Source organism: Sciurus carolinensis, chromosome 5 (genome assembly GCF_902686445.1).
Source record: "Sciurus carolinensis chromosome 5, mSciCar1.2, whole genome shotgun sequence".
Classification (NCBI taxonomy): Eukaryota; Metazoa; Chordata; class Mammalia; order Rodentia; family Sciuridae; genus Sciurus; species Sciurus carolinensis.
The window spans coordinates 77,820,674-77,844,596 of NC_062217.1; positions in this window are offsets into that span (position 1 = coordinate 77,820,674).

A 23,923-nucleotide genomic window follows, 5' to 3' on the forward strand; every position below is an offset into this window, starting at 1 on the left:
CCTCTACTGACTTTTTATTTATACTCTCCTCCAGTGGTTCTCAACAGGAGGCATGAAATGCATTGTTGATTTTCATATGGATCACCCTGCTCTAATGTCATTCCACCCACCAGCAGAACTCAAAAATATTAAATGCCCTGCATTGACCAAGACATCTTCCTTAAAAAGAACGGATCCACTTCAAAATTTCTGTTGCAGTGTAAAACACAATCAGCATTGTTATCTTCTCATTTAAGTGATTCCATCTCTTGTTTCTTCTGATCTTCCTTCTGTTAATTATCGTGACACAAAAATTTCGGCTTTTTGAGGGCTGAAATTATCCCTAACCATTTTAGATACAATGATATAGAAGTTCAGACTGTTTATCTGGACTTACTCAATGTTAACACTTTTGGTATCATGGTCCCTAGGGACTTAGCACTGCAACTGGTATTATAACATAAGCACGATCAAGCCATGACCCTTGCTCATACAGTTCTCATAATGTGCAAATAACGAAATATAACCTACTAGAGTTACCAGAGTGATGTGTGCAACAAAATAGTTTATATTACATTTAAAACCAACTGAACTTTATGCGCTCCACTGTAGTTCCCATGCATGAAAACACAAGTAAGCTAGATGTCAAAAACAGAAAAATCATGAGGAAGATATATGATGTTGGATACACTGAGTGATTAGTTTTTCAAAATCATAAATTTTACAAAAATGTCTGGATAGTTGTCATTTTTTAAGAAATAAAACAAAAAGAAGAAGCAATAACAGTAAACCTGCAGTATAGATCCAACTTTGCTTTGGGGGAATAATTGGCCAGATCTAAGCCTCAGCTGCTTCCTTCAGATGAGTCATGAGTCTCTATTTTGCTGACGTCCTCTCAGATCTAAATTCAACCATGCATGTTACCTACCTAATTCCTGTAGGCAGTCGAGTTCACAAGTAATCTGGAGCTTTGATAGTGAATGATTCAACACTTTTTTATATAATAATCAAAATTTTAATTGATATACTTTTACACAATTTCACAGAAACTTTGCACCTGATACATCTGCATATAATTATTTATATTGCTATTTAACTCATCGAGCATTTATTTTATGACTTCTGATCTATTTATAAACAGTAAATAATTTAAAATATGTAAACAACTGTGGATTGATATCACTTGCCTGATTTTATATTTTTGGAAACTAGGTCTTATTGTTTAAAGCTTATTTGGCTGAGGTCATAGAAGTAATAGTTGAGCAGAGATTTTATCACAAATCCATCAAACTTCAAGATCTAAATTTGATCAACCAATATACCTTACTGATTATATCTGATTAATTTGAATGTTTGGGGTATTATTTATAACTTCCAAATCACAACTGCCTATATTTAGTTAATACAAGATGACTAAAATTAATTCCTTGATAAAAATGAAGATTTAAAATCTCATGCTAAACTTGGCTTGGCAAAAGGTATTTTATTTGTAATTATTTTAAACCTGTGCATGTTCCAAAGGAGAATAAACCTAGTATTTTATGATTTTCAGTTAGACATAATGATGGCACTTATTCCCTTTCTTCATTCAACAAATATCAAGCACCAAGTATTTGTTAGATACTGTACTAGACACTAAGGAAAGAGTATTGAACGGGATTCTCAAAGATGCTAAGTTTCAGTTGAGGATATAGAAAATGGTGAAAATAGAACCTAAATATACAATGAAATGTCAGGTAGTCTTAAGGTCTATGAACCAAATAAAGCATTAGTCTGTTTTGGAAAGTGTGATGTGGGCAGGCCTCTTGGATAAGGTGACATTTGAAAAGAGACTCAGATGAAATAAGATCAAAATGGCATGGATTTTTTAAAAAAAGACATTTTAATTAGCAGGAAGAGTTTCTTGAAATGGGAACATGCTTAGAATGTTTTAGCAGAAGTGAAGTTCAAAGCAGCTAGATGGGTAGAATAAAAGAGACCAGATCAGCAAGGTTGCAATATGTGTGATTTTGGTGTGTGAGGGGGGACTTCTTGTCCACTCCTGATGTCTTTATGCCTGTGAAAGGACATCTTGGATCCTGGTGGTCCTCATTGCCCTGTGCACCATGAGCCCCAAAGGAGCAGAAATAATTTTCTGATTTATTTGTTTAAAAGGTGCTGTGAGTGTGCTGTTTATGTCCCTTTCCACTCTTTTCTCTTTGGGAAACTCATTTTGTTGCAATAACCCTGTCTTTTCCATTTCTCTATCTCATGTGTAAAGGGGGAGGTTCTGTCCAGCAGGATATGGATATGGATGTGATGCTGTTGTTTGTAAACTGATTTCAAGTATAAATGCCTTTCATTGTATATGTGAAGGTTTTATTTTTAAATGTTTGGCTTTTCAAAATTATTAAAAGTGCATGGGATTCCAAAAATATGTTTAAAGGACCCAAATATGAATGAAAAGAAAGATATTCTGTGATGTGGCTACTACATAATACTTTGCTAAAGAATTAAAATTAACTTAGTTGAGAAAAGACTATGCTTCCCCTTCTATCAAAGGGTTGGGATTTTGGCCCTAGCTCTGCTTACCTGATACTCATAATAATTTTTATTTTCTCCATTAAAGATTTAGAGAAAGAACCCTTTTCTCTAGAAAAGAAACCAGAAAATGCAGGGTTATAAAGTGGACTATTCATGATATGTAAGATTCTGGCACTGTGAGCTACTTAAAAGAGAAAGTAGTATACAAAGATACCCAACTAACAGAATGGGATTTCATTCTCATGAAATTGACTCCATTTTGCTTCACCACATATTCTCATACAGCTTTCTAAGAAGGAGAAGGCTAAGTCATGTCCATTAGGTTTTCAACAATAGGCCCAGAGCCTAGTACCATGCCTGAAATATTTAACACTCTATTACTGAATGAATCAATACTATTGCTCTTTGTATGAGAAGAAAATCTGGTTAGCATCTGTTTCACTCCTAGAATAATGCATGGACTATGTAATGATATGCATATGGAAATAAATGGCTCTTGCACTTTGTTTCCTGAATTTTATGTTTAAATTATAAATTTTATATACAATATTAATATTTTATATATTTTAGATGGATCTGTGAGTATATTAATTTTTGATAAACAGCAATTTCCATACACATTTAGAGCATACATTTTGAAAGAATGACTCCCTCAGTGCTTCTAAAAGAAAACTCACTTTGTTGGCAATATGGAAACTATTTCCCAAAGCATATTTAACCCTAATTCCTTGTCGAAAAGCACAAAAGCAGATATATGTCAGTAGTAATTCAGAAAAAGTCATTTATATTATTTTAAGAAGAAAAATTTCTTAGCTTTTAAAAAAATGTAAATCAAGTTTGGAAGCAAAAGACTATGTTCCATATTGTAGTCTCTTTCAGTCAGCCTTTTTTATAGTAGTAAATTCACAATATTAACGCCATCCACTGTTCTCCAAATTTAATTTTTGTAAATTATCTTTATAGATGCAGGAAATCTGATTAAAACAGATTCTACAAGACAGATGAATTCTGATTTTTATAAAGCCCTTCCTATTTTTTAATGCCGTTCTTTTTGCTGCTTGTTCCTATATATTTGTTCACATTTAATTACAAATTTTTAAGAAGTAATCTGCAATAATATAAATTTTTTTAATATTTAATCCTCCCGCATTCTCATTCTATGCCATAAGAGCCCTACTCACTTTGCTTTTCCTTTTTCTAACTTTCATATTCACAGATTGCTTAAGCAAGCTCAAGTTAATGGATTTAATGATCTGTGAAAAAATTTAAAAATGTAAAAATTAAACAATTAGCATGTCGATATTAATTTAATAAAAATAATAAGCTTTATGAAATTCTGAAAGCAGATTGATAGTTAAAAACAAAATGAATTTCTCACATTAGTCAAAATGTTGAGAATTACATAATTATTTGAGATCAAAATGTTTAATATACATATACCAGGATTTTAATCTCATTTCAGTGCTTAATCTAGCTAGGCAAAGAAATCTTTCAATACATTTTAATGTAACTAGTTTTTGTTCAGGCTCTGACACTACTTGTAATACATGTTATCTTTTTGTCATTCATTCTTTATCTACCTACTCCTCCTATATTTTCTTTTTTATAGATATTCTTCCCACATCATATCACTGAGAACTCAGGAAGAGTCAAATTATTGATTCTAACTATATTGAAGTGAAGCAAAATATATTTTTTAATACTTAAGGCACATGTAACATTGATGTAAAATTCAGTAATAATCTTAGTTAATTTTGTGACCAAGATTATGTTTGTATTGTCAAAGATTTATCAGGCTAAAAATTAGAACCCATTCCATTTTTTTATATTAGGAGACTTCTTAATATATATTAAATATAGCATATAAACAATATAATCACTGCATACTTACTTCAAAATGCTCACACTATCACATTTAGAGAATATTAAAAATCCTACAGTTTAATTTTAATCTTTCAATTTTGTTAAAGATGAAAGAAAACACTGAAAGATAACATTGATTTGTCAAATTATAGATTTTTAAATCTTTAAACTTTTCCCAGAGTTTACATGTAATTTTTCTATAGAGATAGAAGGAGAAGAATGGCCATGTTCCATATCTTATTGAAGATCATATGCAGTGTGTTTGGTAAACCTCGAACTGTGGGTCTGTTCTGGCTCTTCTTTGAATCAGTCTTTCATTGCACTGTTCAAAAAGACAAATAAGTGTTATTAAATATTTTTAAAACCAGAAGAAAAGTATATAGAGTTTTTAAAAATCAACTACTCAGATATTGTCAAAATCCATAAGTCCATATTTAATAATTTTTCAGTGGCATTTTGTTTTCACGACACAGACTGCATTTTCTTGACACCTGGAAGAGATGGCTTATTACATTTTCTTTGGGGTGGATCAGCTGCCACAAGGAAATTTCCATATTGACTTATTCTGTCTACAGTCCACATATTGCTATGTTTTGCTCTATGTTAGCACACCTGTCCTAAATTTTGTGAATATTAAACTTTAAACCCCTCCAACCAAGCACCAGAATCAGATATAATGGCAAATATGAAAAGGGCTGCCCATATTTATGGTAATACTGACATATGATGGATGTCATACCACACAAACATGGCCACGTAAATTTTTTGAAGGTGGTGAGGTTAGCATAAAAAAATCTTGGTATACATCACCATTTTCCAGACTGCATTTGAAATGTTACTGTGAGGAAAATTCATGATATTTCATATCTCCTGAATGATATCTCATGAATATGGGGATGATTTAAAACACTTCATCTTAAGAGTTTCTGAAATTAGCACACTCATTGGCTAATGTAAATTTAAATCTTGTAATATCAACTAAAATCTTCAGAGAGTTTCTTTAATATTTCCTTCTTCAAAATGAACAGACACATAATTTCCCCACAAGTCTGATGAGCATGGCAAAGAATTTTGGGTCATCTGGCAAACTTCTATGGAATCCTTTTTAAGTTGGATACCCTAACCTAGGCCTTCAGAAGAAAACTTCTTTTAATTAAATCTTCCACATTTTTATAGTGTTATTATCTACGAAGTGGAGCTTGGCATATTCCTGCTATTATCATTATTAATATTTTTATGATGTATATTATTGTTCCTTGCATAATCTCCAGGGAGATTTCTAAAAGTCAAACAGGCTGCAAAGATTTTTACATGAGGTGATTTGTAATAAAAGGTCATTACTAGGCATTTGCAACTACAAAATAGAGTAGTACTGCCACCGCCAGACATGAGGAAACCTAACAAGACCCCAAGTTGCTATAATTTAGAGAGAGGGTAAAAAAAGAGCCCTAGAAGAGGCTCATTAAGCCAAGTGACATATAGTTCCCAATCGGTTCAGGGGAACCTGCTTCTATAGGATAAGGCAGAACTCCACTCAACAGACAGCAATTAAATCCAAGTACAGAGATTAGCATTTTTATGATTGGTGAAAAGTAAAGAAAAAATATAGACTTTGTTTTAGTTGAAGAAATATTGATAAAAAGCATTCACCAAGATGTGTTTCAATATCTTCTGTATTTCAAAATATGTCATTGAAGATATTTCAAGAAACAGAGATGAATAGTTGAGGTTTGATGGGAACATACTTATAAAAAAGAAAACCAACACAAAACAGTCTCTTTTACTATAAATGCCTTATTTAACTCCTATGTTCACCTTACTTTTAGAAACCTCTGCATTCACTGGGCCACTGTCTTCGAAGTTTCTAAGGAGAACCGACAAGGGAGAAAGGTAGGAACCAGATATTAGCAAACTTTTATTTGAGATTTATGTAAATGGAAAAGATATTCAGGATCTTTTTCTTTGATTATTATGAAAAGGAAAAGGAAGAAGAATGCCATCTACTAAAAAAAGTTTAAACAAAATTTGCCCTAAAGAAGCCTTGCCTTCTTTTTCTCATTATCTCCCTTCTCTTCTATCCTATTCTAGAGACTCTCGGAGGAAACTCAGAAAACGAGATTGGAATAGCACTGTCTCTCAGATACCCACGCCTCAGTAAAAGAATTTCTTATTACATTATAAAAACAATACTAGGTCATGTGTGTGTGTGTGTGTGTGTGTGTGTGTGTGTGTGTAGTATTTTACAGAAATACATAAAATAGACCCACAGATTTTCAGAATAACATAGAATAAAAAACAATCAATGATTACAGAATAAATATTGCTTCAATTAGATTCAACTAGAAATTATAAAGGGAATGGGACCAACATTTTGTTAATAGCATGATTAAATTGGTGAATATTAATTACACACTTATTTGTTTCATTCCAGTCTTTTAATACTTTACATTAACAATGGAGAAGAAATCATGTAATTTCAGTCTTGCTTACTACTAAAACGATAGAAGGAAAATAAAGCAACAAGGCTCTATGGCCAAGAGCACAATATTTATTCTGAATGGTGGTTAGATAAAATCAAGGAAACTAAGTGAAATCTGAATTTTAGATAACAACAATTAATTATTTTAGTAAAAGCATGTCCCAAACATCATACTGGACATTTACACTAAAAAAGTATGTGTTGCTATCTCGAATTCAAATTTTAACTGGGCATACTATTTTAACTTGCTAAATCTGGCAAGGAGTTTCTGAGGCCATAACTTAAGTTTCAAATGCTTTTCTATTTAAATCAAGCTGAAATAAATACACTGTACAGAATATATAAATATGCCCTCATGGATGGAATCTTCCACAGTTTATAAATACCAAAGAAAAATAAGGAGGAAAAGGAATCAGAGATTTTATCCTTAATTTGGAAAAAAGGAGTGAAAATATACCTATACTGTGAGCATGGGAACTGAAGGAAGTACAAACTAATAGAGTGAAAGTCATGAATGGGGGTATGGACATAAAGGAAGGGTCCAGCTTTGTACACAGACACTAAAATTTTTGCCTGAAAATCTTAATCAATAGTAAAAATATTTTTGAACATCCAGCCATTTTCTTACAAAGAAACACAAGTTCTTTATTTGTAATGAAAGCCCATTGGTCCCATATCTGTCCTAATACACAGAAATGAAAATGCACATACTGTCAATGTGGCTATTAAGGATTTTCTCCCCACTGGAATTCATTTTGTTTTTTTGTATGTCTGTTTGTTATAAATGAACAAATAGGTCTTTGTGTACTGAATTGGCACAGCTAGAGATTACCACTAAACCTTTTTGTGCATATGTGTTTGCAATACACCTGTTATGAAGAATGGTAGCTACAATTTCTTTGCATGTCTTTTTCGTTTTGCTTTTTTCCTCCCTATTTCAGGTTACTTCCCCACTAACAAGAACAATAATGACAGAGGAAAGATAGCTTAAATGAGACTGCATGATTGCTTTTCCAGCTAAAATGAGTAGAAAATGAAAACACTTTAAATGAAGTGTCTCAAATAAACATTTAATTTAGGATAAGACAGCAACTGCATATATAGAACCATATCAAATGTTGAAAGAACATTTATTGAAGAGTTGAAAGACTCATCTGTGGCAAAATAAATGTAGTTCTAAAAGTAAGCTGCTGAGAGTAAATATGTAAAACCACATTTAAGTAGCATGCAATTAACGTGAATTCATACTAGAAAAAAATGAAAACTGTGATGAGATTTTGTTGAATTACATTTCAGAACAAGAGACTGCTTTGTTTTTCATTAAACATGAGTATGGCTGTGTATGGATACTCTTTAGTGAACTAAAGATTTCAAGTAAACAAGAGGCTATGCACTCAAAATTAGGAAAAGTGGATACATTATTTCTCAGTCTTTTTCATGTCTTTATTTCATACCCCTCCTTATCTCTTTTACATGCTTAAACACCTGTCTTCCCAATCCTTTATAGCTTTATCTCTCCTATTCTCTCCTTTTAAGAACTCCTGTTTGTTATTCTTTTTTCCTCTGTGTTTTCATGTTACATGGCATTAATAGTTGCTTCTGTTCCCCTTTCCTGACTCCATGTTTATTTAGAGCCTCATGGTTTATTTTTGCCATAAAATTTGGGCATTATAAATATTTGTGTAGGTTCTAAAAACTATGACCCTAATAAGGAGACAGCACTAGCATGCCTTGTAAATCATAAAGCACTTAGTGGAATTCTATAGTAATATAGCTGATTCTATTAGAAGTATTATTAGATCTGTTGATGTCACATCACACATGACTAGAAACCTTCTAAAAGTTATACTATGTAACTAACAATAGTTATATAACTATACATAATAAATAATCATACTTACAGTGTCACACTGATATGCTACTCAAGTTAAAATATATATAGTTCCTAATAAAATAAATGGTAACTGTACTACTAAATGATAAGGATGTCAAAATCTTAAGTAATTCTCTTTATCTTAATAGAACTATTTTTATCAAGCAGGGAGGAGGTGATTATGAAAGGAATCAGTTATAGAATAAAAATGGAAGCTGTCATGACTGATTCTAGAGCCAAAAGACATTAGCAAAATAGAAATTCCAAATGATTTGCATCTACTGCCAAATGTTTTCTTGGCTAATATAAGTCATATTATTTTCTGCTGTTTCAGCATTCAGAAAATCAATTAAGGTAAAGAAAATGGAATTAGAAATGACAAAAATTGCTTTAGTTTTTTCATTCAAGGTTAAAAAGAGAGATACTGAATTCATTTTTGTCTACTTCATGCATAATGACTTCAGTCAGAATATGATTCATTTTATTCTTATGCTTTCCTATGTCAAACATATTTTTCCTATGTAAAAACACATATTTTTATTTTGTATGATTAAAGTTTCTATATCTTTTAAGTATTTTTAGATTCATAATTTATTTTTCCAATAGTGTGCAACAGAATGCACATTACCCTTTGAGATAATTTTTATTCCTCATAATAAAATATAAATTGAACTCTAGGAATTCTAAGTCAAAAGCCTGTTCTGTCACTTAACTCAATGATTTATTATTCATTCTACCAAAACTAATCATCTGTATATCAAGCAATAAAACTACAAACAAGTCTAATGGACTGAAAGGCATGTTAACAGGTATCATATTGCCAAACACTGCAATTCTACTTTTCTTCGAATCATTCTCCTCTATGATTACTTAATTTTGCTTAGCTGAACTTTGTTATTGAGTTGAACCAAATTTCATCTGATTTACATTTATTAAAAATCTTTTGATTTAATTAAAACCTCTGTTAGTAGAACATTCTTTCTCCCATTACAAACATTCAAGAATCTGTTTTGCATCTGCTTTGTACATTTCTTTGTGTTTCATTGGACTTGATTTAAAAACACACTGAAGGTCATAATATATAGATTTAAAAGCTTGGATTTTCTTTGAAATGAATGATAACCCATTGGAGATGTGTTCCCAGAGTAGGTAAGTTACAAAACCAACATTATCTTAAGGAAATAATGTCTAGCGATCATTAAGGGGGAAATCAACAGATCACCAGACTATGCCCCCACTTCTGAGATTGCATAGAAGTGATGAATCTATGTTAGAGTTACTCACAGCTGAGTGCTCTGACTCCAGAATTGGAGAAAAAAGGATGTAGGATATGCTTTAGCAGACCACTCCACAGTCCATCCATCCATATATATTGAGTGTATAAATGGCAATGGAGTCACACTTTCCGTTTTGAAGACATTTGCTTTGAAGTGGAAAAACTAGCTCTCTGAACCATGCAAGTACACTTCCTGCCCTCCTCACCCTTCTAAGACAGTGTTTGCTCTTTCTACACTTCTTGAAACAGACATTTGTAAAAGGTAAGCCAGCAAACACTACCCTTGATATAAACACAGATGAATATTTCACAATATGAAAATTCAAGCAAGTATCTCTTTGGGGGTTTTCTGTTCCTAACCCACATAGGGGAAGTCAGTGTGTCTGGCCAGCTGGGAGATGTGCTCATGACCTACACAGTTTATACAGTTACCCCTGTCCGCTGTCCACTCCAGGGTCTGCACACTCCTTTCAACATTCCAGGTGATGAGGATGTTATCAACAGCACCTGCAACACTTGGAACACTGACAGGGTTCCTGATCTATATCAAGCTTCACTCTGCTCCCAGGCAAATAAACAACTGGGGCAATATCTTTGGACATAATCAACAAGTTGAAACAGGAACTCTTCAGTCTCCTACTAAGAGGGTTCTGTTCTCTGTGCTGTCTTGTTATTATAATGTACGTAGTACATCTTTTTTTTTTCCTTTGGACAGAAACTTTTGTGATCTTTAACTAGGACCCAAGCATCCACATTTCAAGACAAAGCCTTTACCTATCCCATTGTAGGTAGTTCCCAGACCCCTGCCAACATGGCCCAGCTTCCAAACTAGAGAAAACTTGTACTTTAAGCATTTACTTACAAAGTATTTTCTTGATATTGCATTTTATTTTTTTATAAAAATTTTATAAAATTTTTTAAATAAAATTCTACAAATTAATCCTACATTTTTACATTTGGAAAAAGGATGATAGAGTGGCATGCTATTTTATGGTACTGGCATTATCCTGAAGTTGGCACAGATGAGAATGCAATCATAAATTAGAAACAGAACCTAGAACTGCACATGCTGGCAAACGTAGGTGTGCAGCGCAGCACGACACAGTGCCCCTCCAGGACTGTGAACCTCAGTGGGATCCAAATATCAAGGGTAGAATTGATTCCCTCTCAAAGGCCTCATGACTCATAGACTTCCCACATAAAGACTAGCATATATGCAGACTTCAAGGGTCAAAGGCAAGTTTTACATATGTAAACAGAAATCAGCTTCTAAATCCGGAATATAAATAAATTAGAAATAAGTAGCATGTAAAGTGATTAGAATCTAATTAGTAAAGCCCTTGCAGCTGTTGTAGTGTCATCTTCACACCAGAATGCAGCCAGCAATGAAATTGCATTCAGGGTTAAGATTCCTCAGCTGTGCCTCAGAGAGACTCTTGTACCCACATAACAAATGGGCATGGATCAATATCATTTTAAGGCACTTTGGGCCAACAGAATACATCATACATTATCTACAGATAAGCAAATGTATTTGAAACTTTAAATGGTTATCATACCCTAAGAAAAATAACTCTCTTAGAGGGAGAGACTACTTGCTTGAATAGTCAATCACTTTATCTACTGGAATTTACCTTTTCACCAGCAAATCATTGATTTCTAATGCATTGGGCAAGTCTATGGTGATTTTTGCCATCGGCCTACTTTCACTGAAGTGTTTTAATTTTATAAAATATGGGTTTTAGAGCTAATCTGGTACTTACTAAAAGTTTTATTTTGCAGAGAAGATTGTGATAACATACTAATATTAACCATATACTTTGTTGCTAAATTGCCTGTATACAAACTATTTGTAAATCCTTGTTAAGCACTGTCTTCAAAATATAACTAGAATCCCAATACTTACTACCGCCTTCATTTACTTTTGATTTTTATTAATAGTTTATTGTCTGCCTTCACCTACTGTATTTATGAAGTACATAAAGACAGGAATTTCTTTCTTTGCTCTGGTGAATTTCAAACATCTAAAATAGTGTCTCACATGCAGGTTTTCAAATAACTATAAACAAAAGAATAATATCAGATACTGTATTATCTGGAAACATGAGAGTAGATATCATACAATCTTTTTGATTTACAAATTTGAAAACTGAGAGAGAGCTATCTCTTCATTGTATGTGTGTTTGATATACACATTGCTGTGAGTGGGTTGTGCTTCCCCAAATATATTTTTAAAAATCCTAACCCCTGACTTGCCATATTTCCAGATGGAGCTTTTAGGAAACAGTTAATATTAAATAAATTATAAGAATAGGATCCTAGTCTGAAAAGATTATAGACTTTTAAAGAAGCAGTGATCTTCTAATAAGAAATTGAACTCTGATAAAATTTTGATCTTAGAATCTCCAAATTCCAGAATTGTGAGAATACAAACCTCTGAATGTTTAAGCTATGTAAGTCTGAGGTATTTTGTTATGATAACCCAAAATAACAAATAATATACAATATATAAATATTGTATATTTGAATAGATCATTGTGTTTATAAGTTTTGAGGTTTTTGCCATTATCTAATCTTACTTTGGGACACTTTTTGGTCCATTATTAAAGGGTTCTTTGGGAAAATTGCTCAAGAACCTATATCTGGCAAAGTATAATCTATCAATTTTAAACTATCATAAATCAATATTCCATGATGATTTTAATTAAGCTTTTAGTGAGAATGGAAAAATCCATTATACTATTCAATAGAAACTCATAGAATTTCAAAATAAACTCATATAAATATAAAAGGGTACAATAGGAAGTATGAAATGGTAGTCTCAAGGGAAAAGGGGATAGTATATTAATGCTATGAGAAATAGATTTGATTAAGTCAATCTTCTTTATCTGAGTATGTTAGCTTTTCATTGCTATAATGAAACACATGACACAAGATACTTATGAAGTAAAGAAGTTTATTTAGCTCACAGTTTTTGGAGGCTGAATATCCAAACAGCATGGCAGAGGCTCTGGGTACCATGGTAAATGGTAAAGTTCATATAGAAGGAAACATCACATCTCAAATAATAATGTTTTGATGGGGTCAGGCTTGCTCCTTTTACAGAAACCCTCTCATAAGATATATCAGGGGATAACTACCTTAATCTTCTTTTTTTAATATGCATTATTTTATTTGATTATTACAAATAGAGTATGAATTATCAGACTTATTTTGCATAATAAAAATAAAAAGAAATTAATGCCCCAAAAGTTTAGTAATTTGTTTGAAGTCACTCTATAATTAGTAGGCCTATAACTGTAGCCCAGCAGTTTAAAATCCATGTACTTTATAACAATTCATATTATTAATAGGTCAAAATATGAGAACCAGACTGGCAACAACTTCTGCTTGATAATGAGCCAACTAAATAATGAAGCAATTTGGTGCCAGACTTAGGGGCAGAACAACTGGATTAAGTGTAGAGAGAACAGGGGCAAATGCCCTCAATTACCCAAGGACCTCCCTCTAGGCCCCACCTCTTAAAATTCTACCATCACTAGCTACTAGCACCCTGAGGACCGATACATTGACTCTTGAGAGACACTAAACCATACCCAAACCACAGCACTTGAAGGTAAACAATTATCCATGTTCATCATATTATTAAATGAAACAAAGAGTTTGAATCTTTTTAAGAAATTTTAATTTCCCAAAATTAGGGTAAGTAGTCTTCATGAATATAAACTGAGGATAGTTTAATTAATACTAGCATTTTCTTCACTTCAGGCACTGATACTATGTATTGGTGTTTTCTCACCCATTAAAAAGCCAAAGAAATATCTTCGCATTGCTTACCTCTTGTCTATACATTCATAACTGTAGTGTCCATGCTGGTTGTAAATGAGAAAACAAATATGGAAGTAGGAAGAAATGAAGAGTTAACACATTCTAATATTTCATTAAAATACATGCCTTTCCCCCATCCCTGCCTCCCATATTAAATATTGGAAACCTGAGCAAAGGTGAAAAGAAGAAAACACCTTGCTTTTATTTTCTCTTCTCTGTCCCCCTGTAACCTTTCTATTCTCTACACGAAATATATCTAGCTCTCCTGAGCATCAATTTTGGAAGCGGTAATAAGAGCAAAACAAAGAAATGGTAAAATATAAGAAAAGGAATAAAGAACAGAGCAGAGTAGAGTTCCGTTTACTTCTAGGACCTGCCTGTCAGTCAACTAAAATCATATCTTCTCTTTGACCCCTATAGATAAGAGCAACTAATGCAGAGTTTGGAATAAATGAGTCAAAAGTACCAGTGACTTCCTGAAATAAAAGTTTATCTTTCACTGGTAAAGAATTCATTGCAGATGTTCTTTGTTGGACAGCTCATGTCTCACCTCCAAAATGTGATTGAGGAATCTAGGGTCCTTCAATTTTGTGATATCACCATCTCTAACCCGTGGATCTCAATGACTCAAGGTGAGGTGAATTAGTATAAGTAAGAGCTATAGTGACCCTCATCACTTTAACTGTATATGCATTGTGGAGAGTGGGTCATTTTAGGCGCAAAGGGTAGCAGTGGCCCACAAATAACTCACTCCATAGAGCAAGGCCTTGTTTCCCATTACTCATCTATCTCTGCCACACATCCCATCATGGATTAGCATTACTTTTTATTTCAAATGCATATTTATCCACTATGCTCCCAGTCTTTTCAAGCAACCTAGAATCTATTCATAAGCTAAATGCTGCTTATGAAATAGTCCATGATCTTAAATGTCACCATTCTATTGGGAGACATTTACAGAGTTCCAAGTAAGGTTCTCATCATGTTTCTTCAAAAAATTATTGATGAGTAAAATTATTTGGTTTCATGTTGATAATTAGAGCAATAAAATATATCAGGGGCATTATGAATAAGTACAATTTCATGAGGAAAAATTAAAACTAACTCACCTTTTGTAACAATTATCATAAGAAAAATGTTCCCAAGCTAAACCAAAGGTGATATTTAATGTTAAACAGGAAATGTGAACTGATGAGTACAATCAAATGCTTTTTGGAGGGAGATTTAAGGGGAATTATAGTAGGACATGAACATTCTTTTATTATAAAGCAAAGTGACAGATATGGGAATAAAACTGCAATATATACACATTTTCTTTTGTAGGGTGGTTTTAAAATATTTATTTGTTTCCCCATTGATTTCCCTTTGCCTTTTGGAGGACAGCCATTAGATATTTTCGCCCACAGAAACTATAGATTTTGGGGTGATGTTGTTGATAATCTTAGGTTACATTGCATTGTTCCGCATGTCTCTGGAGTTCAAATGCTTGCTAACTTGATTTCTATAGTTGGAAAGAGGATTTTTATGCTTTTCTGCTATGTGGAAAACATCTGAGAGAAAGGTCTGCGAGGGAAAGGTCATTGATTTTCATAGATATAATAGAGAAAAGAATTCTGGATCCATTTCTCTGATGAGGCGTACAACCCTAACACAGGCAAGTGACTCCAGTCAGGAAAATTACCACAGAGATTATTTTCATGTTCATTTTCTAAGGAAGTAAAGATAAATTGGGGGGAATTATTTTATCAAAGAAAAATTCTAAGTGCAAGTTTTCGATGTACTAACATACCAAATATAATAGATTTCACATTATAAATTATAATCAAAAAATTATTGGCAAGGAAAAAAATCTCTGAGCTTAACTGCTTGTCATAGTTATATTGTGGTTTTATGTTTTAATGTTTATGCCTTCTAATTTTATGTGATTGAAAATTGTTTAAATTATTTTTTATTTATATGAAGTATTTGATTTCATGCAAATCTATTTGTAAAAACTTCCAATATTACGTTATTGTGGTAGGCTTACATCTTATTACCCTCATTATTTGAAACTTGTTTTCAGTCAAGAATTGGAAACTGAATGAAAAAAATACATGGATGTTCTCTTTAAAACTGCAGGAACCTAGTGCACGCCTGTAATTCCAGCCACTCCCCAGGCTGAGGCAGGAAAATCTATAGTTCAAAACCAGCCTCAGCAACTTAGTGAGGCCCTAAGCAACTCAGTGAGACCCTGTCTCTAAACACACAAACAAACAACAACAACAACAACAAAAAGACCGAGGATGTGGTTCAGTGGTTAAGTGCCCCTGGGTTCAATCCCCAGTACAAAAAAAAAAAAAAAAAAAAAAAGCAGGAATCAGGGAGAGAGGGAAGAGCAAGGGCAAGTCTGAGTATATATATACACTATTTAAATATTAGAGCTAAATGAAGTCTGAGGAAGCCAGAAAAAAAAGTTTGAAAATGATGTCCCAAAAGGAGAAAAACACGCAAGGACACCGTATCTTAAGAAAATGTATTACATGAAATTTTTATTAATTTTCATTGTTTATTTCTTATTCAATTGTCTTCCTCAGAAATCTGAGCTATTGGGAGTCCATAATGGGTATTGTTCACATATAGAATTCTAGTGCTTCAGAGTAGCAAACTGTAACTCATACTAGTTCCTCAAGAAAGGATTATGTGATTGTTCTGTTAGCAAAAAGACTATATCTGATCTGTATTACTGTGCATTTTGATCTTCTGGTGGAGACTCTCAAAACTACAGAATTTCATGGAATAGCAAGTGTAATGGGGAAATCAAATTTCTGTTCTGAACTTAATTATTGAGAACTTCACTATGAAATGCTTAAAAGGTTTTTATAAATAATTTCACTTAAGGTCTGTGTTATGAGGTAGGTTCTATTGTTATCTATATTTTACAGCCAAAAGCAATTGAATCTTAGATAAATGAATGTCCTACTAAGGTCACCAAATTTGGACCTAAAATAATGATCAGACAAATATAGATGTTTAGATTAATGGATGATAATTTTTTTTTGTCAGCTTTTTCACTGCTGTGACCAAAAGACCTGACAAGAGCAACCCCCAAGAGGACAAGTTTATTTGGGGCTCACTATTTCAGAGGCCTCAATCTACAGACATCCAAATCCATTGCTCTGGGTCCAAGCTGAGGTGGAACATCAAGGCAAGGATGTGGTGGAGAAAAGTGGCTCAGAACATAGCACTAGGAAGCAGAGAGAGATATCTCTGCTGATAAGGAATAAAATATATACTCCAAAAGCACACCCCCAGTTATCTATCACCCCCACTACACTCCACCAGGCTTCAGTTACCACACGGTTATTCCATCAAATGGATTATTGAGTATGGATTAGATTAATGCTCTCATAACCCAATCACTTCACCTCTGAAATTTCATGCATTGCCTCATGCATGAGCTTTTGGGGGATGCCTCATGTCTAAACTGTAACGATGGACAAAAAATATAGATATATATAGGCATTTTAGTGTGTGTGTGTGTATCCATATAGACAGATCAATAAATACATATACATATTATATACATAAATAGATCTAGAAATATATATATATTCATGAATATACTTTTATGTGTATACATATACACTTTTATTATTTTGTTGAAATTTTGGTGAAATATTGTTTAAGGTTCTCTCACAACCTCTGGACTAGGTTGTTCTGCTCTTTTATTCACACTTGGGAACACATTCTCACTTTCTGTAACATGTATTTTAGAGTTTCTACCATAGACTAAGCCCAAGCCATTTTTTCACAATCAAATTTCAAATTCTCAAATTTCATCCTCTGGATTAAATCTGATGAAGTTCCTAAGTACCTTCAGTCATTCGGTCATCAGGGAAAGAAGTTCATCTAGTATGAATAAAGAGGAAGCAGCCCTTTATGTGGAGAGGACAGTGCCCAGAAAAATAAAACTGACTCATAAAGTAAGTTTTCACAGCACTGCATTTCTTGATTGCTCCATGTAACATTCTTATTTCCTAAATATGCAATTCCAATGACAGAGTATTTTATCAGAATACAACTATCATAAGTAAAATATTGAGAGCTTTTCCTCCATTTTTATGAAGAAAATCAAAATATGATCATGCAGTTGCATTCACAGAGCATAAAAAGCCACTCATCTCAATAACTGTGACACCAGGGTAATTTCTAGATATCTATCAGTGCATTTTCATTCTTATATAACTACAATATATTCTCACTCAGTAGAATAAGGACCACTCTCAGTAAACCAAAAATAATTGATTAAAAATATATCAAATTAGATTTTATTTAGAATTGAGAATATAAAGAGAAAAAAATCATACTGTAGACTGATCAATGATCCAAAGTATGTAATATTTCATGCTTTAGATGGATAATAATGTGTATGAGGACTTCAGGTAGCAAGATTATTTGTTTGATTCCTTTAGATTATCAATTTGATTGTCAGATTATATTTCTCATTTTGCTGATATCTTTTATCCAGTAATCTTTAAACCACATGTGTAAAAGGAATGCAGGTATCAAAATATTCTGAATTTTATTATTTATGAATTTTTTTTTCAAATTTTTACTTTCCTTTTGCTTAGTTATTTTCCTTTTTTAAAATGTGTTTTTCCCCACTTAAAATTGTTTGGAAGTGTATTTGGACCTCTATTATCACAATCACAGCATTAAACCCTGGTTGGAAAATAAACAATTTTTTTTTTTTACTTATTGTCGTATAGACTTTTAATTAACATTATTCCCTAAACAATATGATAAAACAATTATTTATATATCACTTACTTTGTTTTAGTATCACAAGTAATTTATAGACTATAGAATAATGTGTGTCAGTTACATGCAAGTACAACATCATTTTATATGAAGCACTTTAACATATGCAGATTTGGGTGTCTTCTGGCAACCTAGAACCAATTTGAGGGATGACTGTAAATTTTTATTGGAGTGAGTCGTCAATTTTCCAAGAGCCAGTAAAAGTTCAGTCATACACAGATACTAACCTACAGTTCATCCACTCAGTCTTCAAGTTGTTAAATAATAGAATCAGATTGACTTAGCTTGGGTCAGATGCCAATTATTTTTCCCATCAGCTATTGTCAGAAAGGTAGATCAAGCATAATCAATGTCCATGCTATGAACCTACACAATGAACAAGTTGAAAACATTCCATCGAGGAATAGATGGGAAAAAATTCCTGCATATGAATCCACTCAAAATTCCAATACTCTTTCCACTATACAAGTGTAACTATTGATTAAATGTGCAAGTGAAAGATGTAATTTTGAATTTCAAAGTGAAGAGTTAGCAAGAAAACTGCAGTTCTTTATTTGATGTTATCCTTTTCCACTTTTTCTTACAACAATAATATTTGGGAAGATATTGAACACTCTGAAATGTTACTGATGATCTAAAATAGGCTTTTAATATGTTTTGTGGAATCATAGGATAAATAAAGGAACCAAAGTGATAAGGATGCTGACAATAAGCCTAAATTAGAAAGAAATCATGGCTATTTGGGAGCATCATAAAAGAAGAAGTGTGGTAGAAGATCCTGAGAAAACTATTCAAAATTTCAATGTGGTGTATTGTGAGTTCTTAGGACTTTTAAAGTCCAATCATCATTGTCAGCAAAATGATTTGTCTTCTTTCTTGCTTCTTTATCTGTCATCTCTTTTCTTCTATATTTTTTCTCTTGTCAAAAAGAAGTACTTTTGTTTATTGATGATATAGAGTTTTAAAGTACCTGAAACCAAAATGTCCATTGTACAAAGCTTTATGTCTGACAGCTATATTTTAGCCAATAAAAGAACAATAAAATAATGGCTTCACTCCTTTTTTCTTTCTTTGAAGGCATTGCATATGACAGATTAATCACAATTTTCATCATCAGTCTGCACATTTATTTTGTACTACATTTTGCTATCCATTGGTCAACATCCATTAACAAATCAGAAATATAAATTAATTATGTAGAACCCTGCTTAATCATTGTGGAGTGAAATATTGAACTTTTAATAGAACAGAAACAATAATGGAAGAGTTCTATAGAAACTCAAAAGAAAAAGGAAAAGTAGGATATGGCATCCAATGAGAAAAAAATGAAGTTATTATAACATCTTGAGCATTTATGCTTATATATATGTACGTACATATATGTATATACAAAATACATCTACAGATGCAGATATATTCTGTATCTATACATATGAGTCTGTAAATATATAGAATTATGCATGATATTTGTACAATGTTTATCTCTGGGTGATAAGATCCCAGGATACTTTTATAAACTCATTTTATATGGGATTTACATTGTCTTTCTTTTTCTTTATCTGAATCTAGGTATATAATAGACATATACATTAATGGTTTTATTGTTGCAGTTATTTTACTATCAATAGGTTGTAATTTAAAATATATGAAATGATTTTTAAAAATCCAATTGATTATAATTTTGGGGTATTTTTGTTTTGTTTTTAGGTGGTGCTGAGGATTGAACCCAGGGCCTTATCCATGCTAGGTAAGCACTCGACCAACTGAGCTATATCCCCAACTCTGATTAGAGTTTTTGAAAGAGCTATACAATCTTATCTAAAAGATGCTTTGAGAAAAGTATGGAGAAATATCATATATAAGGACAATGAAGAAAAGAAATGAAGATCAACATTTCAGTGATTTAAAATGTTCATTATGTATACATGCTTATAATATTATAAAATCATATACAACACTAGATGAAATTCATAAAAATATAAGTACTTAATTAATTCAATGACATATAACAAATTACAGCATAAAATGCTTTAAAAGTGATTATAATCAAATATTACTTTAGAGGTATGAAATAACCAGAAAAAATAACTTAATATCAATTTTGCTTCCTTAATATTTTGATCCTTCCTTCTAGAAAAATAAATGTTTTAGGATGGATGTTTAGCTTTTATTCATTTACTTACTGAGAACATAAGAACATCACCTATTACCCTGTTGCTTGGGAGTACAGACTATGTCATTCGGTCTAACATTGGTGATTTATCTAGTCTGGCAGTTTCTGTTCTAAAAATACATCTTGAAGATCATTCTGCCCTCTGTGCTTATGAAGACAACATGGTTTAGAATTTACAAAAAGGGTAGAGATTTATCTTAAGCAAGAGTACGCCAATTGCTTGTGACATTTATCCTCTCAAGCCAGATGGCAGTGGGATGAAATTTGGGATCTTATTTTTACTTTATATATTATTCAAAAACTAATTCGATTTTTAAATGGCAAAACCTAAGTAATTCCATCATGTATTTAGGTTTTTCAATGAAAAAAAAGAAAGAGTTTCTAGTTAATATTATTACTGTATTATATTTTAATTAGTAATTTTAATAATATTAGTGATCAGAAGAATCAAACGAATATGCAATGCTTACAGGAAATTTCCCTTGTAGTGTTATAGAAAATTAGTGTTATTTCATTAATGAGTTTTGAATCTGCTGGTCAAGTTCCTACTTTTAGTGAATACGTTTTGATAAAAAAAAAAAAAAAAGACTTTAATGTCCGTATGTTTTAAAATGTTAAGCAATGATATTACTTAAAGTATAGAGGATGTACTGACCTTCTAGTAATATTGTTGACAATTGAGAGGCAAGGATACAATAAAGGTGACATCCTCATAAACTGAAATTGACTAGGAATTTATTTAAACTAGGGTGACATAGAGTATCAGATGAACTTCCTTATAAAACATATTTTGCCATCATTATTTAAGAATTCAGATTATCAGTTACTGCAACATATTTACTTATTAAAAATATATTTACAAATTTTGCTTTACAAATATGCACATTTAATAACTATACTAATTAATAATAATAACAAATGCCTATAGAGTTTTTTATCATGTGTCAGACATATTCTAACATTTAATTTGAGTAACCCTATGAAATAAATGATATCACATTCCTTTGGCTGAGGGAAGATAGTTTAGAAACCTTTCTATAGAATACACAGGAAGTCACAGTGTCAAGTTTGATTCTAAGGATATCTTATCTCCAGAGCCTGTTCTCTGCTTATATATGCCATCCAGCCTTTCAGTGAAGGAAGATGTCTATACAAATACCCTCAGAACTGGAGAAGGTTATCATTAATTCACTTGAGGCTTTGTGAAAAACACAGGGTTCTGGAGACTTAAATAGCCCCTTGGATGCCAAAGGAAATTGCTAAGAGTAGATCAGGTTCTGACAATGTTAACCTGCAATGCTGAGTCGGTTGTGATGTGGAATGTGAAAACCACTACAAAAGAATAATAAAAGTTCTAGAAAATAAGAAATGTATATTTAGGAAAGAGAAATGAGTGATACATGAAGCAGAATATGATCCAATTCACTGCACTAGGAGAGATTCTCAAACATTAATGACTTTTCTAACTGTGGTTTTCTGCATATAGGCAACTTGGCATTTTAGATCACATAGTTGGAAAGGTGTTACTCAATTGAGAAAGTCAGTCAGCTATAGCTATATTATGGAAAGAAGAATTCCATTCACATTCCTTTTTAGCGGAATTCCTACCTTGGTTATAATGCTTTATTTTATCAAGTATATTTTGATCATTGAATTAGGCCACTGTTAGGACAGTCATACTGTGTTTATATGTCTATGCTGATTGAAGACCTTTTTAAGGGATAGGGAGTATGCTTTTGCTTCCAAACTCCATACCTACAAATTGTCCATATTATTCCCCTCAAGCTCCACAACTCCGCTGCACCATATCCTACTGGATCCTTCCCTTCATTTTTTCCAAAAACACTTTGAAGTTATACCTGAGTATATCAAAATTGAAATAATAGACTCCTTTTTTACCCTAGTAATCATTCCTGTTTGAAGGGATAGAAGAAGGTATTTAGTCATAAGAAAACCTCTTCAACTTCATTAATTACCAAAATATGTTACATCAGTCTATCTTACTTGATTTGTGAATTTTCATGTCTTTGAAATTCTACAAGTTCTTAAATCTATGACAGAATGTGCCTGAAATAGCTCTACTTCCATTAGATTTCAATATCTTATATAACCTCTGGATTAGATGCTTTGATGATCATGAACAAAATGGGAAATTTATGAGGATAAACATTAAGAATGAATTTAATTTTAGAAGTATTAAAGTTGAGCTGTTTATGAATTATCTGCATAGTTTCCCCAAAATATATGTCAGAATTACCAGTCTAAAGATTTTGTTTTGAGCTAGAGTTTACATGATTACCTGTTCACATTATGTATGTCTTCTTTTTTTAAAGAGATCAGTAAATAGAACTACTCTTCTCTGTTCAAATTATGAATAAATTGAGAAATAAAACAGCATATTTAGCAGAAAAAACACCAAGAGATGATTTCTGTGTGTTGAAGCTAGACTGGAAAATAGTTTCACAAATGTCAAATAGGCCCGAGGTCGTCTTCATAACATTAAGAGTCTGCACAGGATAACCCATTCAGGGGAAATGTAGAGTTTGCAAAAAATGCACTTTTGTATTTTCTGTTTAATCAAAAGAAAAAGAAAAGAATTTCTCAGGTTCCCTGTACTCTGGTGTGTCCCTGAATTGGCTGATTTTAGAAAAGTAAGGCAGTTGTCCTCTCTTCCAACTCCATTATATGAGGTAGAGAAATAATGGGCAATAAATAAGAAGGAAACCAGAGTTTGATGGTAGACATGTAGGTTTTAGAGTCAGAGATATCTGTATGAGTCAGAAAAGTGAATTAACTAAATCTTTTCCCAAACACACAATTTGAGATTAAAATTTTACTCAGAATTATTATTCCCTCTTGAAATTATTCTCAAATTGTCCAATATTGCTTGTCTAAGTTTTGCAATAAGACCAAATGGCATCCTCATCATCAATTAAAAAAAAAATAAGAATTCCATTTGCATAAGCATACTGTATATTAAAACTTTTCAGGGGGGAGGGTGAATGTACAAAATCAAACAAGATTAAAGTTCAAAAATATGGGACTGAGGATGTAGCTCAGTGGTAAAGGGCTTCCCTAGCATGCATAAGGCCCTGGGGTCTGAACTCAGCACCACAAAAAAAGAAAAAA